Here is a 17,312-nt window from a genome sequence, read left to right on the forward strand (position 1 = left end):
GCACATGAACGTGCACCTTTTCTACCTCTTTTTAAATGCAGGGACAAATGAGACAAGTGGGTTTGTTAACCATTCTAAGCAGGCCTCCATGTCAACAACCTTTTCTCTGAGCCTTTTTGTTGCAGTGATATGGGGGGAAGGTTGACATTTAGGGAAGGGACTGGATATGCTTCATGGCCCTCGGTTGCCAACATTATCATCATCATCATCTCAGTGCTCACCGAGCTATTATCTGGCCTCCGCTGTGGCCAGGAAAACGCTTGCACGTCGGCTTATGGGTCACTTTATCAGTCAGCGCGGGGCCTGTCTATGCCACCCCGGCTTTCCTTAATAGATTGATTAAAAGATACCATGTCATGTTTGTGTGTATGTAAGATGCAGCAGGAATGGGAGGGGTGGCGTTGGGTAGTTATCCAAGTAGGATGCTGCTTTGGTAGCCGTCGCCTTGTCATTAGGAGGGAGCTGCTTGAGAGAGAGACAGAAGGAGGGAATTGGGAGCTAGATAATTGGAAAAAAAAAGAAAGCATCCTTTCTATTGTGCTATTGATTTTTAGCAGGAAATTTTGCTGTTTTGTTGCACAAAGGGGGAAACTAAAGATAAATAGGTCTGATAATGTTAACAATGGTGATGATGATATTAAGTGCAGAGGCGCTAATGATATCTCAAGAATACAATGAGTGGGGCGAGTTCTGATGAGGCACGAGGCAGAGTGGCAACACAACACTGAACACTGATATAAAACTCTCCTTTTTCGTGTTCATTGAAGCTTATAGACAATATTAAAACAAGTTTGATTTGGAAAAAGATTTAACTAATGACATGGCTTCAAAAAAAGAACCAAGTTCGACTAAGAAACAAGATTCCAGCAGATGGCACCAAGGTATCATTTCATCCGAGGAAATAGCTATGCTAATCAAGCGAACAATGACAATAGAGATGGAATCTCTGCAAGAATGGTAGCCCACATGGTAAAGGATTCCCCTGAAAAAACTCTGGAACCCATACATATGGCAGAGAATGGCAACATCCTTCGATCATTAAAAGAAAAATCGGACAATCATGCTAAAAAATTTGGCACAGTCTTCGACAAGATAGACAACATTCAGGTTAGCTAGTGCAAGAACAAGAAAGATACTAGCTCCTGTCTCGCAGAGGTGGCTAAGTTACGGAAGAATTTTAACAACTTGGAGGACAGATCCAGGAGAAACAACGTGCGGCTGGTCAACTGACTGACAGGTGTTGAGGGCGACGATCTGAAACATTATCTTCAGAAGATGCTGCCTAATTAGATCCCATCGTCCAAGAGCTCCCACAGCACTCACTTGGAAATCGATAGAGCACACTGGATTTTTTCGAACACTTTAAGACCACGGACCATGGTTTTCAAGGCTTCTACACTATACTGATTGACAGTCTATCTTTTAGGGTGCAAGAAAAGCCAAACCTACTCTCCTTGATGGCACCCATCTACAGTTCTTTGCCGACTACAGCCTCGGGACAACGCAGAAACAGCAGGAATATTAGGAGATCTGTGCTAAGCTTGACAGAAGGGGATCAACTTGTTCCTTATATATCTTATATATTTTGAGAGTGAATCATAACGGCAGGAGGATGTCATTTAACTCGACAGAGGAGGCGAAAAAAGCCCTGAAATCATTGGTGTTGGAAGGTATAGAAAAAGACCCTAGGCAAAGAGCAGAAGCTCTTCAGGAGGAGATGGAACTGCATTAAGAACTTTGACCAGCCTGTATGTGCAATCTAACATCCTTTATGTGATGTTTTCTTTCTGTTTATTCTCTCATTGGAAAGTCATTCGTTGCACCTTTCTACTTAGTTAAATAAGGGGCCAATTCATTTTTGAGTATTTCAGGGTAGAGTCCTTATACATTGGCTCAGTTAACTTGTTAGTACAAAGTACTTGTTAGTATAAAATGGTAATGAGATATAAGTCTGTCTAGAATATATCTTTTATTTCTAAGGTGATATTCACACCCAAATGTTATACTTTGCAAAGAATGAAGCTATAAAAAACAGTAGTAAACAGTAGTAGAAAACAAGTTCAATACAAAATACAAATGCAAAAAGAGTTACATGATTTAGTAAGACGCAGGGCAGAATATATGATCCATATAACCAAACTTAAGTGTTAAGCAGAAGGCAGCAGACTGAGCCATCTTTTGGCACTGGCTCTCAAAACATGGAGTAGTTTCCTCAACAGAGGAAATAAACGAGACATTCAAGAATTACATTAAAGAACTGTATGCAAGTGGCCCAGTTCCTTCTGAAGATGACTTCACCATTTTTTTCAGTTTTAGATTGGAACTCCCTACATTGTCATTAGAGGACACCAAAACTTTAGACTCTCCTATTACACTGGATGAGCTACTTAAAGCTATAATATGTAAATATTCTGCAATAAATGTCTAGACCTGTGTCTAGACCAGTGTTATATAACGCAAACGTTAGCGGCTGCTTGGCTTGCAGCCCCTGCTTACGTCCTGTGTTTGCTGAACACCATCAGAGAAACAGTGATTCTAACGTGAAACTGCTTTATCCAGTGTTTTTTACTGGTTTAAATCACCGGGTCCGTTTGTTTTGGAGAGGAGGAGACCTCTGCGGATAATTCGGCTCCCAGTAAAAACCTCATGAGTGATGAACACTGAAGTAATCCTAACTGTGAGAAGCTGACTGCTATTATGGTAATAGTGGTTGTTTAACAATGAAGACAAGATATTGTCCAAAGTCTTAGCTAGTAGACTTGAGACAATGGTTGGGAAAATGATTAGCCCAGATCAAACGGGCTTTATCAGGGGACATCTCGCTAGCTTCACTGGCTCTTCACTGGCTCCTACACATACTGAGTGCAACACGTAAAATCCCGCCTGCCCGTGGCCTGCTATTTCTGGACGCTGGAAAGGCATTTGATCATCTTGAATAACCATATCTTTGGAGGATTCTATCAGAAGTTTGGATATTAATTTATCAATTATTATTGTCATTGTACAACTGTACAACAAAATTTAGTGCATCCCTCACACAAGCAGCTGAATTTTCAACAGATCAGCACACACCTACACACACATAAATAAGTATAAAACAAGTATGAATATATATATATATATATATGTGTGTGTGTGTGTGTGTGTGTGTGTGTGTGTATATAATTATATATAATATGAAGTGAACTGATAAAACAGTCTATATATTGCACTTAGTCTCAGAAATATGGACAGAGTTCAGTTCAGTAGGATAGTATTATTGTACTTAGTCCGAGAGATATTGGATAGTCTTGCACTGAGTTATTTAACAGAGTTCAGTTCTTTTATGGTACTTGGGTAAAAACCTTTCTGAAGTCTGGAAGTGCACATTTTGATAAACTTGTCCCTCCAGAGGGCAGCAGAGTGAAAAGGTAGTTGCCTGGGTAAGATGAGTCCTTGATGATGTTTGTGGCCTGACATAGACATCAGGTTCTGTATATGTCCTCAAGTGAAGGCAGCTGAGTGCTGGTGATTTTCTGTGATTATTTGATGACTCTCTGAAGAGCTTTTTTGTCAGCCACAGTGCAGCTGGCATACCACACCAAGATGCCATAAGTTAGCATGCTTTCAACAGAGCAGAGATAGAAGGACACCAGCAGCTGCTGGCTCAGTACAGTATGGAGAGCTGTGTTGATGACATCTTCTGTTCTGTAGACATCTGTTGGCTCTGTAGGCAAATTGGTCTTGGCCCAGGGTGGGTGGAAGTGAAGATTTAGGACCAGACTCTCAAAGCACTTCATTGCAGTGGGAGTGACAGCCAAAGGTCTGAAGGCTGCTGATTGCTGTTTTCTTTGGGACAGTCACGATGGTGACAGACTTAAAGCATTTTGGGACAGTGTATTTTGTAACGAAGAGGTTGCTGAACAGCTCCACCAGCTGATCTGCACAGTCTCTGAGTGCGCTACCTGGAATTCCTACTGGACTGGTGACTTTCCTGGGGTTAGACACTTCGGAGCACTCTCTTGACATCTTCTGTGCTAACAGTAAATGCCAGGCTGTTGGTAGCAGTTCTGTCCCAGTCTCTGCCTCATTCACTTCATTCACCTCAAAGCAGGCAAAGACGTGGTTGAGTTCCTCTGTTAGTGAGCCTCTGCTCCTGGTGTTTGGGTCTTTGCTGCCTTTGCAGATTGTGAGGACCCCCATGCATGCTGGGGATCCCCATCACTGAAATGACCTTCAATTTTCTGCCTGTAGGCTGCCTTTACCTCCTTGATGGCTCTCTTCAGGTTGGACATGGCAACACTGTATAGTTCATCATTGCCACACCTGAGGGCTGATTTGCAGTCCCTCAGCAGAAGCTTGATGTCCCTAGTCATCCATGGTTTGTTGTTTGGAAAGCATCTCATAAGCTTGTCAACAGTGACGTTATCAACGCAGTTCCGTATGTCAAACAGTACAGTGGATGTATAGGAAGCCCCCTCAGGCCAAGTCTTTATGGTTCTCACAGAAGGCTTTGTTTTGCTAATGAGAGGTCTGTATGTAGGGGTGAGAAAGAGGGATAGGTGGTCAGACTGGCCAGAGTGCGGGAGGGTGGAGACTCTGTATCCTTCCCTAATGTTGCTGTAGACATGATCCAATATATTTTGACCTCTCATGGGACATGTCACATGTTGGTAGAATTTAGGGAGGACAGTTTTCAGACAGTTTTCCAGGATGTGTTCATGGTGATAGTTCCTGATGGACACCACGTCAGGGAGAGCAAAGCTGCTGCGTCATCTTCTAATAAATTAGAAAATGCCTTTAGATTTCCCCCATTACAATAGGTGCAACATCACACTCATTATCACTCTATACGGATGACACATTGGTTTATATGGCAGATGTTCAAAAAACCCTTTGTTTTAAAAACACTTGAGCACTTTGGATATCTTTCAGGATACAAGGTTAGTCTGTGAAAATCAGCACTGATGCTGATTAATATAGACAATGTAAGGTGTCTCTCCCTCCTCAGATTAATGTTACAAATGAGGTCCTTTACTTGGGTATTGAAGTTAGTACTTCTCTATCATCTATAGCTAAAATTACTCTTTAAAGCCATACTATGCAGGAGTGTTTGTTAACATACAGCATTCAAAGTTGGCCCCTCCTCCCCGGCTCAGAGAGAGAGAGAGAGATTGAAGAGAGTGAGCATTGCTGGTGAGAATGTGAATCAGATAAAACGTTATTTTCTGATTGTTTCACAGCGGTTACATTCTAAAGTACTAATAAACACGCCCACGCCTCCACACAACCCTGTGGGAAGGTGCCGCATTACCAAATTTTGTGCAAATGCAGAGCTTCATCCTGTCTGCTGTGATCTCTCTGCTCTGCGTGTGTAGCTCAGCCCCACCCTCGGTCAAGCAGACACACAGACCTGCAGCTCTTTATACATCCATGACACAGAGACAGAGAGCAGAGCAGAGCAGAGGAGAGAGACGGAGACAGCCATGTAACTTGGCTATGCTACAAGTCCTGACCTCACACCCTGCACACTATTATTGGCTGGGGGCTGCGCACCCACTGCCCAAAGGCTGATGCCCAGAGGCATCCAGAACACAGCAAAATAATGAGAAAATAAGAAAATATTGGCAGAGGGCAGGGTCTCTGTAGATAAATACACTAACACACACTTCTAATGGCTTATAAGTGATGATTGAGAGGGATTATTTTTGTATGAGTCTATACATTGTTTTTTTAAGAAAATAGTATAGTATAGTATAATATACTTTTCATTTTGAAAGAGGAAGATATTAAAAGATGGAGACACTTGCCAGCATCATTCTCAGCCCATATATTGGTCATCAAAATAAACATCTTACCTGTACTAATTTTTATCAACTCAATGATCCCACTTGCACCTCCAGCAAGATATTGGCAAAAACTGGGCTCCTTACTGCAATGCTATGTTTTGAATGGTAAACAACCCAATATAAAATGGTCAGCTCTGTCATTCAAAAAGTCAAATGGGGGATGGGCATGTCCAAATTTTAAACTGTATCACTAGGCATTCATATTAAGAAATCTCAGCTATTGGATGGAGGAGGATAAAGTTTCATCTTGGAAAAATATGGAATAGCACCACCAGTAAGTCTTTTCTCCTTATACTGTAGGCATGTCTACCAAAAAATATGGTTTATATTATGGTCCAATTATAACTTGTTTGCTACAAGTGTTTAGAGCAGCAGAAAAATATACTAAAATTTAAAAGCATATGGTGCAAGTTCTCTCCGATATAGAACAATAGTCACCCTCTATCTGGGGGAAACCATTCACTATCAAAACTTGGGAGGATTACAATATAATATATATATCATATTCTATATTGTATATTGTATATATATATATATATTATACAATTTTATATATATATATATATATATATATATATATATTTGGAATATTACAACTCTTCGAGATATTAATGGGGAAAACACTATCCTTAACCTTCAAGAACTTCTCTCTCAATATAATATTGATAAACACTCTTTTCTTCTACTTCAGAGTAAGGTCAGCCTATAAAGCCTAAGGGGTTCCCTGTGGGTTAGGTTTAAAAGACCATCCTATTTTAAGTTGGATACAAAGTGCTCCAAAACAGATAGTGTCATATAACTATGATAATTTAAACTCCCAGAAATATATGCCATCAGGAATAAAAGCTTGGGACAGGGATATATCTGAATTGGGACAAGACTTAGAGTGGGATGCAATTTGGGATAATGTTACTGGTGCTTCAAAAAAACCAAATCATCTACATATACATTGAAATTCTGTCATAACTAACACAGAGAATTAGAATCGAATCGAATAGGACCGGTACACCTGACCCGTATTGTTCATTTTGGTCCCATGAAACCGTTGGGAAGTAAGTAGTTAGTAGTTAGTAAGGTGTCAATCTGCCAGTAAATGTACAATACAGACTACAGTGTGTCGGTTAATAAATGCTGCAGCTTGTCAAGACCAAGAAAAGTCACAACAGTTGTTTCCCCAACTGCTGGAAAACTGAAAGGGGTTAGCTCCGAAGTTAGCAACAATGGGTTAGCCTAACCTGCTAATCACCCCCCCCCCCCCACCCCTCCCCACCAGGCCAAACCACTCAACCTAGGGGAAACACTGATATCTAACTTAAAAGATCTTTTAGATGAATAAGGATGCTCTGTCTGTGTAGGTATTATTATCCTGCTGGTTGGTGGAGGGGAGAAGGGTGAGGGTGGGGGGTAGCAATCGGGGTTCAGGGGTAGTCTGATTAAACAATCAAAATGTGTCCGGCAACCTGTTGTGTAATTTCTTGATGTTGCAATAAAAAATAAATGATAAAAAAAAAGTATACGATGAGTGGAGCCAACCATGAAGCACCATTTTATTTAGTTTTTCGATCAGCGTTTCTGCTCAGCTGAGCATGCCTTTTAGGTTTTTAATCTGTTTCTCATCAGGTTTTTTTCTTTGCACCTCATAAGCCTGTGGCCCCACAGTGCAGCTTGAAAATGGCAAATAACGGGAAAGACAGAACTGTCTTGCCTTCCTCTCTTGCTGGGCCCCGTTGCTTTCAGACTTAATGGGCTGCTGAAAATAAGGCTTGCTCTTCAGCCACCACCAGGTTTTCACTTTTTCTTCTCCATCCTCTCCCTCTCCATTGTTCCACTTCATTGTTTTAATCAGTCCACTGCCGGATTATTTGGAGAGGAGGGGGAGTTCCCCTATCATTTTCTGGAAGTTGCCTCCCGAATTTTAGCTCAGTCAGGCCTGCAAGAGCTGCTTTCCGAAAGCATTGTCAATCCCCCGCCATCCTCCCACCTCTCCCCACTTTTCTCACTCTGTTCATTCTGCTTTACTAAGTCTTGTTTGCTTCCGGCAGAGTTTCGTGTTAGCTGCCATATGTTCTGCTTCCCCCTGCCATTATCACCATTATGCTTCTGAAGCAGGCGATTTATTCATACGTCTGACTAATGCTTCTAGAAAAAGCCTTAAACCAGCATCAAACATACTTTGAAGCAGTGTCTCTACTATAGCTTCAGCTGTATTGTCTTTAAAGAGAGAAACAGCAGCAGGACACACTTGGTTCTACATGTGTGAAGGATTTGTACCCATCAATCAGTTTGACATTTCTGTCAGATAGGCAACTAGGGCTGGGAATTGAACCTCAATAATATTTTGGTACTGAGTGAAATGTGCACATTACAGCAACTATCAAAAGTAGTGAAAGCTGGTATCATGGGCACATAAGTAATCTTGTTTACTTATTCTCTGATCAAAAGTGATTTTGTGTTTGCGTTTAGACAACTTTTTTTCAAATTTGAGAACTTTTGGCTAAAGCTGCATTAACTGATTTCTTTTGGACACCTGGGGGGAGAAGAAAAAAGCAGAATAACACAACCTCTGACATATTATCACCTGACAACATCGTTATAGTTAACACATTAGTTACCAATTGCCTATTCACACATCTAGCAGACACAGAGCAACATTAGCATTCATTGGAGTCATGTTTCTGGTCACCAGAGGAATATCAGTTTGTTATCCAACCTCCTTTTAATTCAGTCTCCATCAACGCTTTTTAATGTATCTGGCTCTTTAGCTGCTAAATGTTTACTGTGTTTAAGATGTAGTGCTAGCTTTGTCAGTTCATTGGTGCTAGGCAGGTAGAGTACAGTGGCTTTACGAGAGCTTTCTCGCTGAAAACAGCAGCCTGCTGCTGCAGGAAGATGGGATGATAAATGCAACGTTTGCAGGCTGGTAAACCAAAACAAGAGTCACAGAGTTGGGTGATACTTGTAGGTTTGTCACTAGAAGCAACCTCCTTTATATAACAAGTAGTCATTTGATCCAATGTTAATATAAAATATTCATTAGTATAGATTTTAATAGTGGAAAGATATGTTCATATTTCTCAATTAGGTGTCAAAAACAGTATAGTTTTGGTATTGGTAGTGAAACTCGGCAATATAAAAATTTCAAACAATACCCAGCCCTACAGGCAACAGCAGCAGAATAAAAGAGATTAGTTGAATGTACTTCTGGCAAAAAGACCTGGTACACTTCTTCCTTTGTTGTCTCCAGTTCCCTCTTGGTAAACCAATAAATGCTGCAAGACACCCTGGCAGGCTGTGGTTGCGTGCAGGCAGACACACAACACAGAGAGGGAAAAACAAAGAGAAAAGAGAAAGACATAGAGACAGCACGAGATGCTGATGAGAGTGGAGAGGTGTACACAGCTAAGCCCTTTTTTTCATTTTGCTAAGCGCGGTGCCAGGGGAGCTTCTGTGTCACTGTGCAGGGCTGCTGAGTGTTAAAAGGAGCTTAGACTGACAGGCTGTCGGCCGGCATGGAGGCTGACGAGCCTAACCGACGGCGACACCAAACAAACACCGGGAGGTGAGGGGAGAAAGAGATTAGATGGGAAAACAAATGGACACGGCCAAAGCCAAAATAAGAGTTTGCACTCCACCTGCCCCTGAGATTGAAACTTGTGACACCGCCAGTTCGTGTTGAAAGTTGTAAGATGCAATTTGACGGGATATTCCTCACAGAGAGGTGGCTGACGGTTGCCAGGTGGTGGTTCTTTTGGCCACTGGGTCTCCTTCCCCCCTCCACCGCCACCATGGCACATGTCAGGACTTTCAGACACTTTGTGTTCTTTTGTCAGGCTCGATAGGTGGCCATTCACTCTGGAGCTGTGACAGCTCTCCGATATACCAGTGAAAGGTGTAGATGGGTGTTCCTGCCATTTCCCAGAACGCTTTCTCATTTTGAATGGTGAAATGCACTTCACTCGACTTCCATCAGTCATCCCTGCTGACAGTGGAATGGAAGCAGCTGCTTTCTCCCTGAGAAAGGTGAAAGAAATGTCACCTCTTACTATGATATTTGGTGTGTCAGTCCTCATGTTTTACTTAACAGTTTAGTAAGCTTTTCAGTCAGTTCTTCTTCTTGGCCTGTTACCTAGCTTCTTACCTTCTTTTTTCTTGTTATTTTTCTTTTTACCTTCCACTGTTTATTTCTCCATTCTTCCCAATTGTTTTTTTCTTTACGTTGTTCTTCTGCTCTTTCCACTTCCACTCCTTTTCATATGCCCTCTTTCTTATTTTCTAACCCATTCCCTCCACTTCTTCTTGCCCTTCTTGTTACCCCTTCTTCCCACATTTTCTTTTTCATTTATTCTTCCTGTGTAGTAGTTCTACTCTTGTTTTACAATTGTTTTTTTGTTCGTCCCTCTTCTCTTTTTCCTTCCTTTTTCTTCTCTCCTTCTTTCTTCCTTTTTCATCGCACTTTTCTTTCCTTTCTTTCCTCCTTTCTGTCCCGTTTCCCATTTATTTGCTATTTCTTAATTCCTCTCTGTTTTTATGTAGTCCTTTTACTCTTTCTCTTGCCAAAATGTGTACTCATTTCCTTGTACTTCATTATTTCAATTTTTCTTCCCCTATCACATCTTCTTTCTTTCTCCTCTTTCTTTCTGTCCTTTTCATTGTCTCTTCTTTTTTGTTCCTTTTTCTCCATCTGTTTTGCTCCTTTTTCTGTCTTTCTCTCTGATTCATAGAGCAGTATTTGATTCTTGTTGCCGGCCTCCTGGGTGTCTCCCTCTCTGGTCACATTAACATGCTTCTGTAGCCATGGATTATTATTCACAACACATTATAGCAGCAGCCTAAACTGATGGCCATAAAGTTAAATCCCATTTTTCACTAGAATGGAAAAATGTATGTGTACCACACACACACACACACACGATAACTTAAGTGCTCAACAAAGTAGCATTTGCAGTAAAAGTCATTAATGAATTAAGCAATGAACATTAGGATTCAGTTTGAATCTCAAAATTGGCATCAAGATGCAAAGTGTTTAGGACACTTCAGGACACCTTTTAAAATCTCCTCCTTGGCTGTTAATGAGTAAATAAATATGATATTATCATTTTATTAAGATAAATGGCCACTATTGGCTTAGACACAGACACTGAGAGGAACTCAAACTCTGGCTGTTTACAGCTCCAGTCTTATTTTTGTAGTTTTGACCATCATCACCATCAATGTTAATCATCTTTTACTCAGTAGGTTAATTGCTGAGATCTGGCTGCTGGGACAGAGTGCAGTAAAACAGCAACACCAGCAATGGAATGTTCACACAAGTTTTAAACATGTCCAGGGAACAATACACATTTTACACATGGAGACCAGTGTACTCATATGACAACTAGTCCTCGGCTCTATACAACTGTGAAAACACTCTGTGGCTGTGGCGAAGCTTATTTCTCAAGTGACATTGATCAGGTCACAGCTTCGGTGTGGGCACTAAATGGACTGTATTTGTACAGTGCCTTTCTAGTCTTCCAACCACTCAAAGCACTTTTTACACTACGAGTCACATTCACCCATTCACATACATTCTTACGCTGATGGCAGGGGCTACCATGCAAGGTCCCAAACTGCCCAGCAGAGGAAATCTAATCATTCACACACATTCACACACCAATGGCATCAGGAGCAATTTGGGATTCATATCTTGCCCAAGGACACTTCAACATGCGGACTGGAGCCCCCCAAACTACTACAAACTTGTAACACAAAGTCTGCATTACGTCTTTGTATAAGTTTTTAGCTTTATACCCCTCAAATGTTTTATTACTTTAACATAATGTATTGCTGAGTATATGTATGTACAAGTGTGTTTATGAAAATGTCTTTCTGTATATCAAATCTTTTTTTTAAAATGTATTTTTAATAAGCAACCAAATAAAATAAAAACAGAGACATGACTCATGTCTAACTTTGGTAATTCCTTCATGTTTTGTCTTGCGCCACCAGCTGGTTTAAGTTTTTGGGGTTCAGATTTAAATGGCTGATCCTCTGACTTTGTACAATACTTTAGTTGATGGCCACATACCTGCAAAACTAATGACATTCCCATCAGCCTCAGCTGTACTTTTTTTTTGTGTCTAAACTAAGTTTGTGAACATGTTAAGCATTACCAGCTAAACATCAGAATGTTGGCATTTAGCACAGCTGTGCCTAAGTCCAACATCACAGAGTCACTAGCCTGGCTATGGTCTTTTAGTCTTATTTAAACTGTCTCACAAGTCCCCCAACTTTATGAAAGTGGAATACAAAATTGCAGGAGTACCCCTTTAACTCCATCTCTCAGTACCACATTGTGGTAAGTGAAACTGAGAGAAGACACCTGAAATTATTGTTAATAATAATGCATCGCATCTGTTTAATTAATGTTTACAGCAGCTTATTTTCACTTTCAGTAAGGAAGCCAAAATAATAAGGAAACTTGGCTTTGTAAAAGTCTGACTGCCCATGTCTTTACATCCCAGAACCCAGCTTTGAAGTGATTATGTATAATGTTCTCTTAACTGATCGGAATAATGGACAAAACTATTAAAATAAATCCTAGCTACTTAAAAAACAAGTTTTCTTTTGTTTTTTGTCTGAGGTCATGTAGAAAGTTAAGTCTGGGCAGAAACAGCAGAAGGTGTTTTTGCTTAGCTAAGCTGTGGCCCTCAGTGTGCTTAGCACCAAGCATTCATTTATAAGGCTTGTTTTACCACTCAATCAGACCAGTGTTGGGAATGTTCATCCATCAATCCCCACCTTCACTTTCAACACAGGCACCCCCTCCCCTCCTGCCTCTCACTTATTAATTTTTGCCCCCCCCCCAACACATACACACACACACACACACACAATCTCACATAAACAGCTCCTAAACAAAAGTCGATGCCTGCACTCAAATCTCATGGCTACCCATGATTTGTACCTTGGTCAAATATTTACAAAGGGAGCACAAATCTTTTTTTCAGCTCCATTTTTCATTTCTTGTGTTGTGCACAGCCCCATTGAGTCACTCAACTGTGATCTGTTTAAAGTCAATGTGGGAGCTTTAGCTAAATGAGATGGATGTTGATCAGCAGTGAATGTAATCTTTTCTAGTAGGAAGGTTGGGTGTAAAGTGCAATTTTGCAAAATTTACATCAGAACAAAAGACAAACTTACAACGTTTGCATGTTTTGTCTAAAAGTCAGCATGTATTCATTCATTCAGTATTTTTCAGAATTTAAGATTAAAACATCTGACATAAAAACATTTACAAAAATGGAGATAAGTATTTGAAAACTGCTGTAACTAGGTTCTTGCTTTAAATCTACATATTAATAATGATCACAAATGTGTGTCAATAGTCATTAGAAGGAACTCCTCAAGAGCTTTTAACTATAATATAATGATGCACATGTGTCTATATGTAGCTCAAATATTGCATTGTCCACAAACATTCAAATATGGCTTAAAACACATTATAATGTAGTTAGAAGATATAAGGGCATTTTTCAATGGTAATGTATAATGTTTGTCAGCAATTATAACTTCTATGAAGACATATTTCAATACTACATTGTCATTCATTATCTATTTTTTCAGCACACCCAACTTATGGGTGTCCACAGGAGGAATTCTAGTTGTTGACAAATACATACAAGTATAAAAAATTATAATAGTAAACACATCTCCTAACAATTACATTATAGTGTGTTATAACCATTATATTTAATACATGTTTATACAGTAAGTTCTAAATTGAAGGACTTAAAGTGTTACTGAAGTGGGTATAAAAAACTATGAATTTAAAGAAATATGAAACTAAATCAGTGTTGTCTCCTTAAGCCAACATAAAAATATGAAATCACTCCCAGCAAATCATTCACAAACATAAGGCAGAAATACAAACTATATTATATATTTGCATACAAAGATTTACAAAAGTCAAAGGCAGTGGCCAAAGCTAACCAATGGTTTCCAATACTATGATGACATACTATGAAAAGTGCAGGTGCATCTATCAGTCATTTATCAAAACCAACCATTCAGTTTACCTTGACTGTTCACAGGGCTTAAGCTTTTAGAATAAAACCAAACTCTTTTAGTCTTCTCTTATTATTAGAAGATATTAAAGAGTAAGTGCACCCAGGGAAAACTAGTGCTGACTAAGGGTGTGCCCAAATACAAATACGTTATTCGGCAAAGCACAAATAGTGGGTAAAATACCAGTGCTCAGGTCGGTCACAGCGCTATCTCAGGTCTATCAGCAGGTCTCAACAAGGGGAGTCACATCCATCTGCTACATGACACACATTTCCTAATTTGGAAATCACTCTCGGAGTTGAGGGTCTTCCCCAGAGATTAAGCTGAGCTACTGACACAAGTAAAGTGCTCCCAAGGGAAAAGTTCATGAACACTTATCGTAACACTTTAATTTTCTAAAATTAAAAGTGTAATAAAAACAAAAATAAAAACAGGATTTTTAAAGCTCTTTCCACTTTTATTCAAATATAAATACAAATAATTTTGCTGCCTCAACAAATACAGATACAAATACTGGGCCCTCTGCACATCCCTACTGCATGCTCTTTCCAGATCCTGCTGCAGTGATGTAGCATTGCATTGTCATACGTGTATATCCATATTCTTATGTGACTAAGGTTAACAAGATTCCCCAAAATGTGGGAGTACTATCATTTTTATTATCATCAAGACATAATGACAGAGACATATTTTAGAGAATATCCATACTCATTTGACTTTTAAAAGCATTCTGTGTGATTGGTGTGGAGAGATGTGATAAAGTTTCATTTACTACACAGTGCTGTGGGAAGCATGGTATTTTTGCTGTTTAACTGGGCTGGTTTCAACCCTGGATATCCACCCCACTCCTCCAGTGTAGGCAGTGGGAATAAAAGCAGTGAATAAAGAAGAGGGAGAACGAGAGAAAATCACTACATGCCAAGAAGTGTTGTGTCACACACACAGAGTGGAGAACAGTGCAGAGCCCTCCTCATTAAATTCTTGCAGTGGCGTTGGTTTTTCCACTTTAATGCTTGGGAGACGCTGGCTTCCTCCTCGGAGAGATAGGGACTTGGGGCCACCAAGACAAGCGCATAGCCCAATTTGTCTTAATTCCAGGGGGAGGTGGTTTAAACAGAAATGCCCTCTCCTCTTTCTTAATCTCTAGTGACCTCTCCCTCTCTCTATCTTACATCCCTGTCATGCTTTAAGCTCCCATGCTCTTTGGTGCTCAGTCCTTTTGGAGTTGTCTTATTTGACTTCATGTTTTGTGTTTATCTCTCAATCTCCAAGCCAATTCTTCCGCTGACCCCAAGTGAGATAAGAGTGGTGGAGGATTTTTCCACACTACAGCTCAGTTCACTTTCTTCTTTAAATTACTTTGGGTCCCTGTCTCGCAACAAATCGGCATGAAAACTTAGATTTGACATCAGGACCACTGACATGCATGCTCGTTGAGCATGTCATTTTCAAATCAAGGAAATAAGACTCTTTTAAAGTTCAAGCCTTAGTCTTACAGTGATCCATGGGGTTTATGTGCTTCACTGGGTAAACAGAGAAGTTTGTGGTGTCAGAGTAAGGTCTTCAGTAACTGCTATCAAAAGGTCTTAAAATGTTATGAGCGTATAGTGTTATATGTGTGTCAGAATTACAGAATAGCATATAGTTTGGACTGTTTTATGCAAGATTTGTAATTGTTATTACATTTTATCTAGTTGGGAATAGGAAGTTTTTCTATTTAAATATTTTTTGTGGCTTGTCTTAGATGTCGAAATATTTCACTGGATAATTAAAAGCTTTGACCTACAGGTATAGGTGTCTGAGCAATGAAGCAAGTGGAGCAAATGCACCCCCGTTATTCAATCAGGGGAAGCAAAGTTATGGTTTTGCTACCCCGCTTTTTGTCTTTTTAAAAATATACTTATAATTATCCAGTCCCCACAATCAGGTCATTATATTTAAACAGCCTATATCAATGATCATTTTTCTATTTTCAGCAACTGACAAAAACAAGTAAATATTGTTATGTGTGGTAAGAGAATTTCATTTATAGAAATGTTTGTTCTTGTTTAACCTTAAAGATGGCCTAGTGGTCTGTGACCTACTGACATTTCAGGCTAAATAATGTTTTTATAAATATAATTTCAATAATGAAATTTTCAAAAATGAATTTTTCTGATAATCATTTCCTCTCCTGATCCACCCAATTATATACTGTTCTTGATTCTTAGTTTTCATAGCACCCTCAATCTAATCTAATCTAGACTAGTGCAGGTGGCTGTTTCTTGACTTAATTCAAGAGGTTAGGTGGTGTAGAAATGCAAGAAATTTGTTTTACTTTTTCTTTTTTCTGGGGGAGGACCCCAGACCCCCCACCAATTATGTATCTTTCCAAGGTTGCTTCCCCATTTTAAAATATAACACCTAATGCCTACAGGTGGCACAAGACGAAGTCATTAGGGTTCATCCTCTGTGGGACATGAAAGTCTGTATCGAGTTCTTTATTGAGATATTTCATTTGAACCAATCTGGCAGACTGACCAACAAACCACCATCTTCATTGCCATCTCTAGAGCTGCACCACTGACCTGGCTAATAAAACCTGGCAGTTCAGCAATGAACAGAACATGCAGCAGTTCCTCTGACACATAGAGACGTTGGAGCTTCCTACAAAGTGAGAGATGGTGACAAAGGAGAAAAGCTCCACCTGCAGGGCAAGCCAGACAGCTGAAGTGAAGTCAGAATGAATCCTGTCAGTAACATGGACATGACTTGGTTGTGCTAATAAACAGGTTTGAGGTTCTAATAGCAACTTTGACTTCCTCTATAACGCAGTCACACTCCAGTTATCAAGGACTTCTCACTCATTAAGTAATCACTTTCACCTGTCCCTCTCCCTATGGACAGAAACAGACACTGACAGGTAATCTGGCAATTTGTGGATTAAAAATTGATCTTTGAGTTCAGGTTATGATAATTGACAAAAATATTGCTTTAGGCAATTTAAGCATGTAATGGGGTTCACCGGTACAAAGACAAATTGTCAGTGACTACTGCCACTGAAAAATCATCTAAGAGGTTTTATTATACTGTTAAGTCAAATTACCTGGTTTGCAGAAGACAATTTTTCATTTTTGCAGATAAATCACCTAATGCAACAGTGCAACTACATCTGAGTGGTCATGGACATTTAGTGCAGCTCCATTGTGAAAGCTAATATTAGTGAAGCAAGGAATGCTGGCTTGAGCATGGTTGAGGACAATGCTGTGAGCTCTATCAAAAGTCCTAGTCCATTGGGTCTGTAGACTGTCAAACACTCAACCTTGTACAGCTGTATCTACTACAACCATCACTTGAGTGAATCCTTTTTATAATATATTTGACAACTGATTAGAGGGTAAATCCAGTCATTACACAAAGTCGAAAGTAGAAACATGAAACAATCCCAGCTGTATCTCCTTA

General features: G+C 39.8%; 1 protein-coding gene across 1 annotated transcript in view; it reads left to right on the plus strand.

The window, feature by feature from the left end:
- The window catches only part of LOC121894315 (receptor-type tyrosine-protein phosphatase gamma-like), a 486,290-nt gene that overhangs the window by 5,437 nt on the left and 463,541 nt on the right, over positions 1–17,312 (plus strand). The window lies entirely within an intron of this gene.

Source organism: Thunnus maccoyii, chromosome 3 (genome assembly GCF_910596095.1).
Source record: "Thunnus maccoyii chromosome 3, fThuMac1.1, whole genome shotgun sequence".
Classification (NCBI taxonomy): domain Eukaryota; kingdom Metazoa; phylum Chordata; class Actinopteri; order Scombriformes; family Scombridae; genus Thunnus; species Thunnus maccoyii.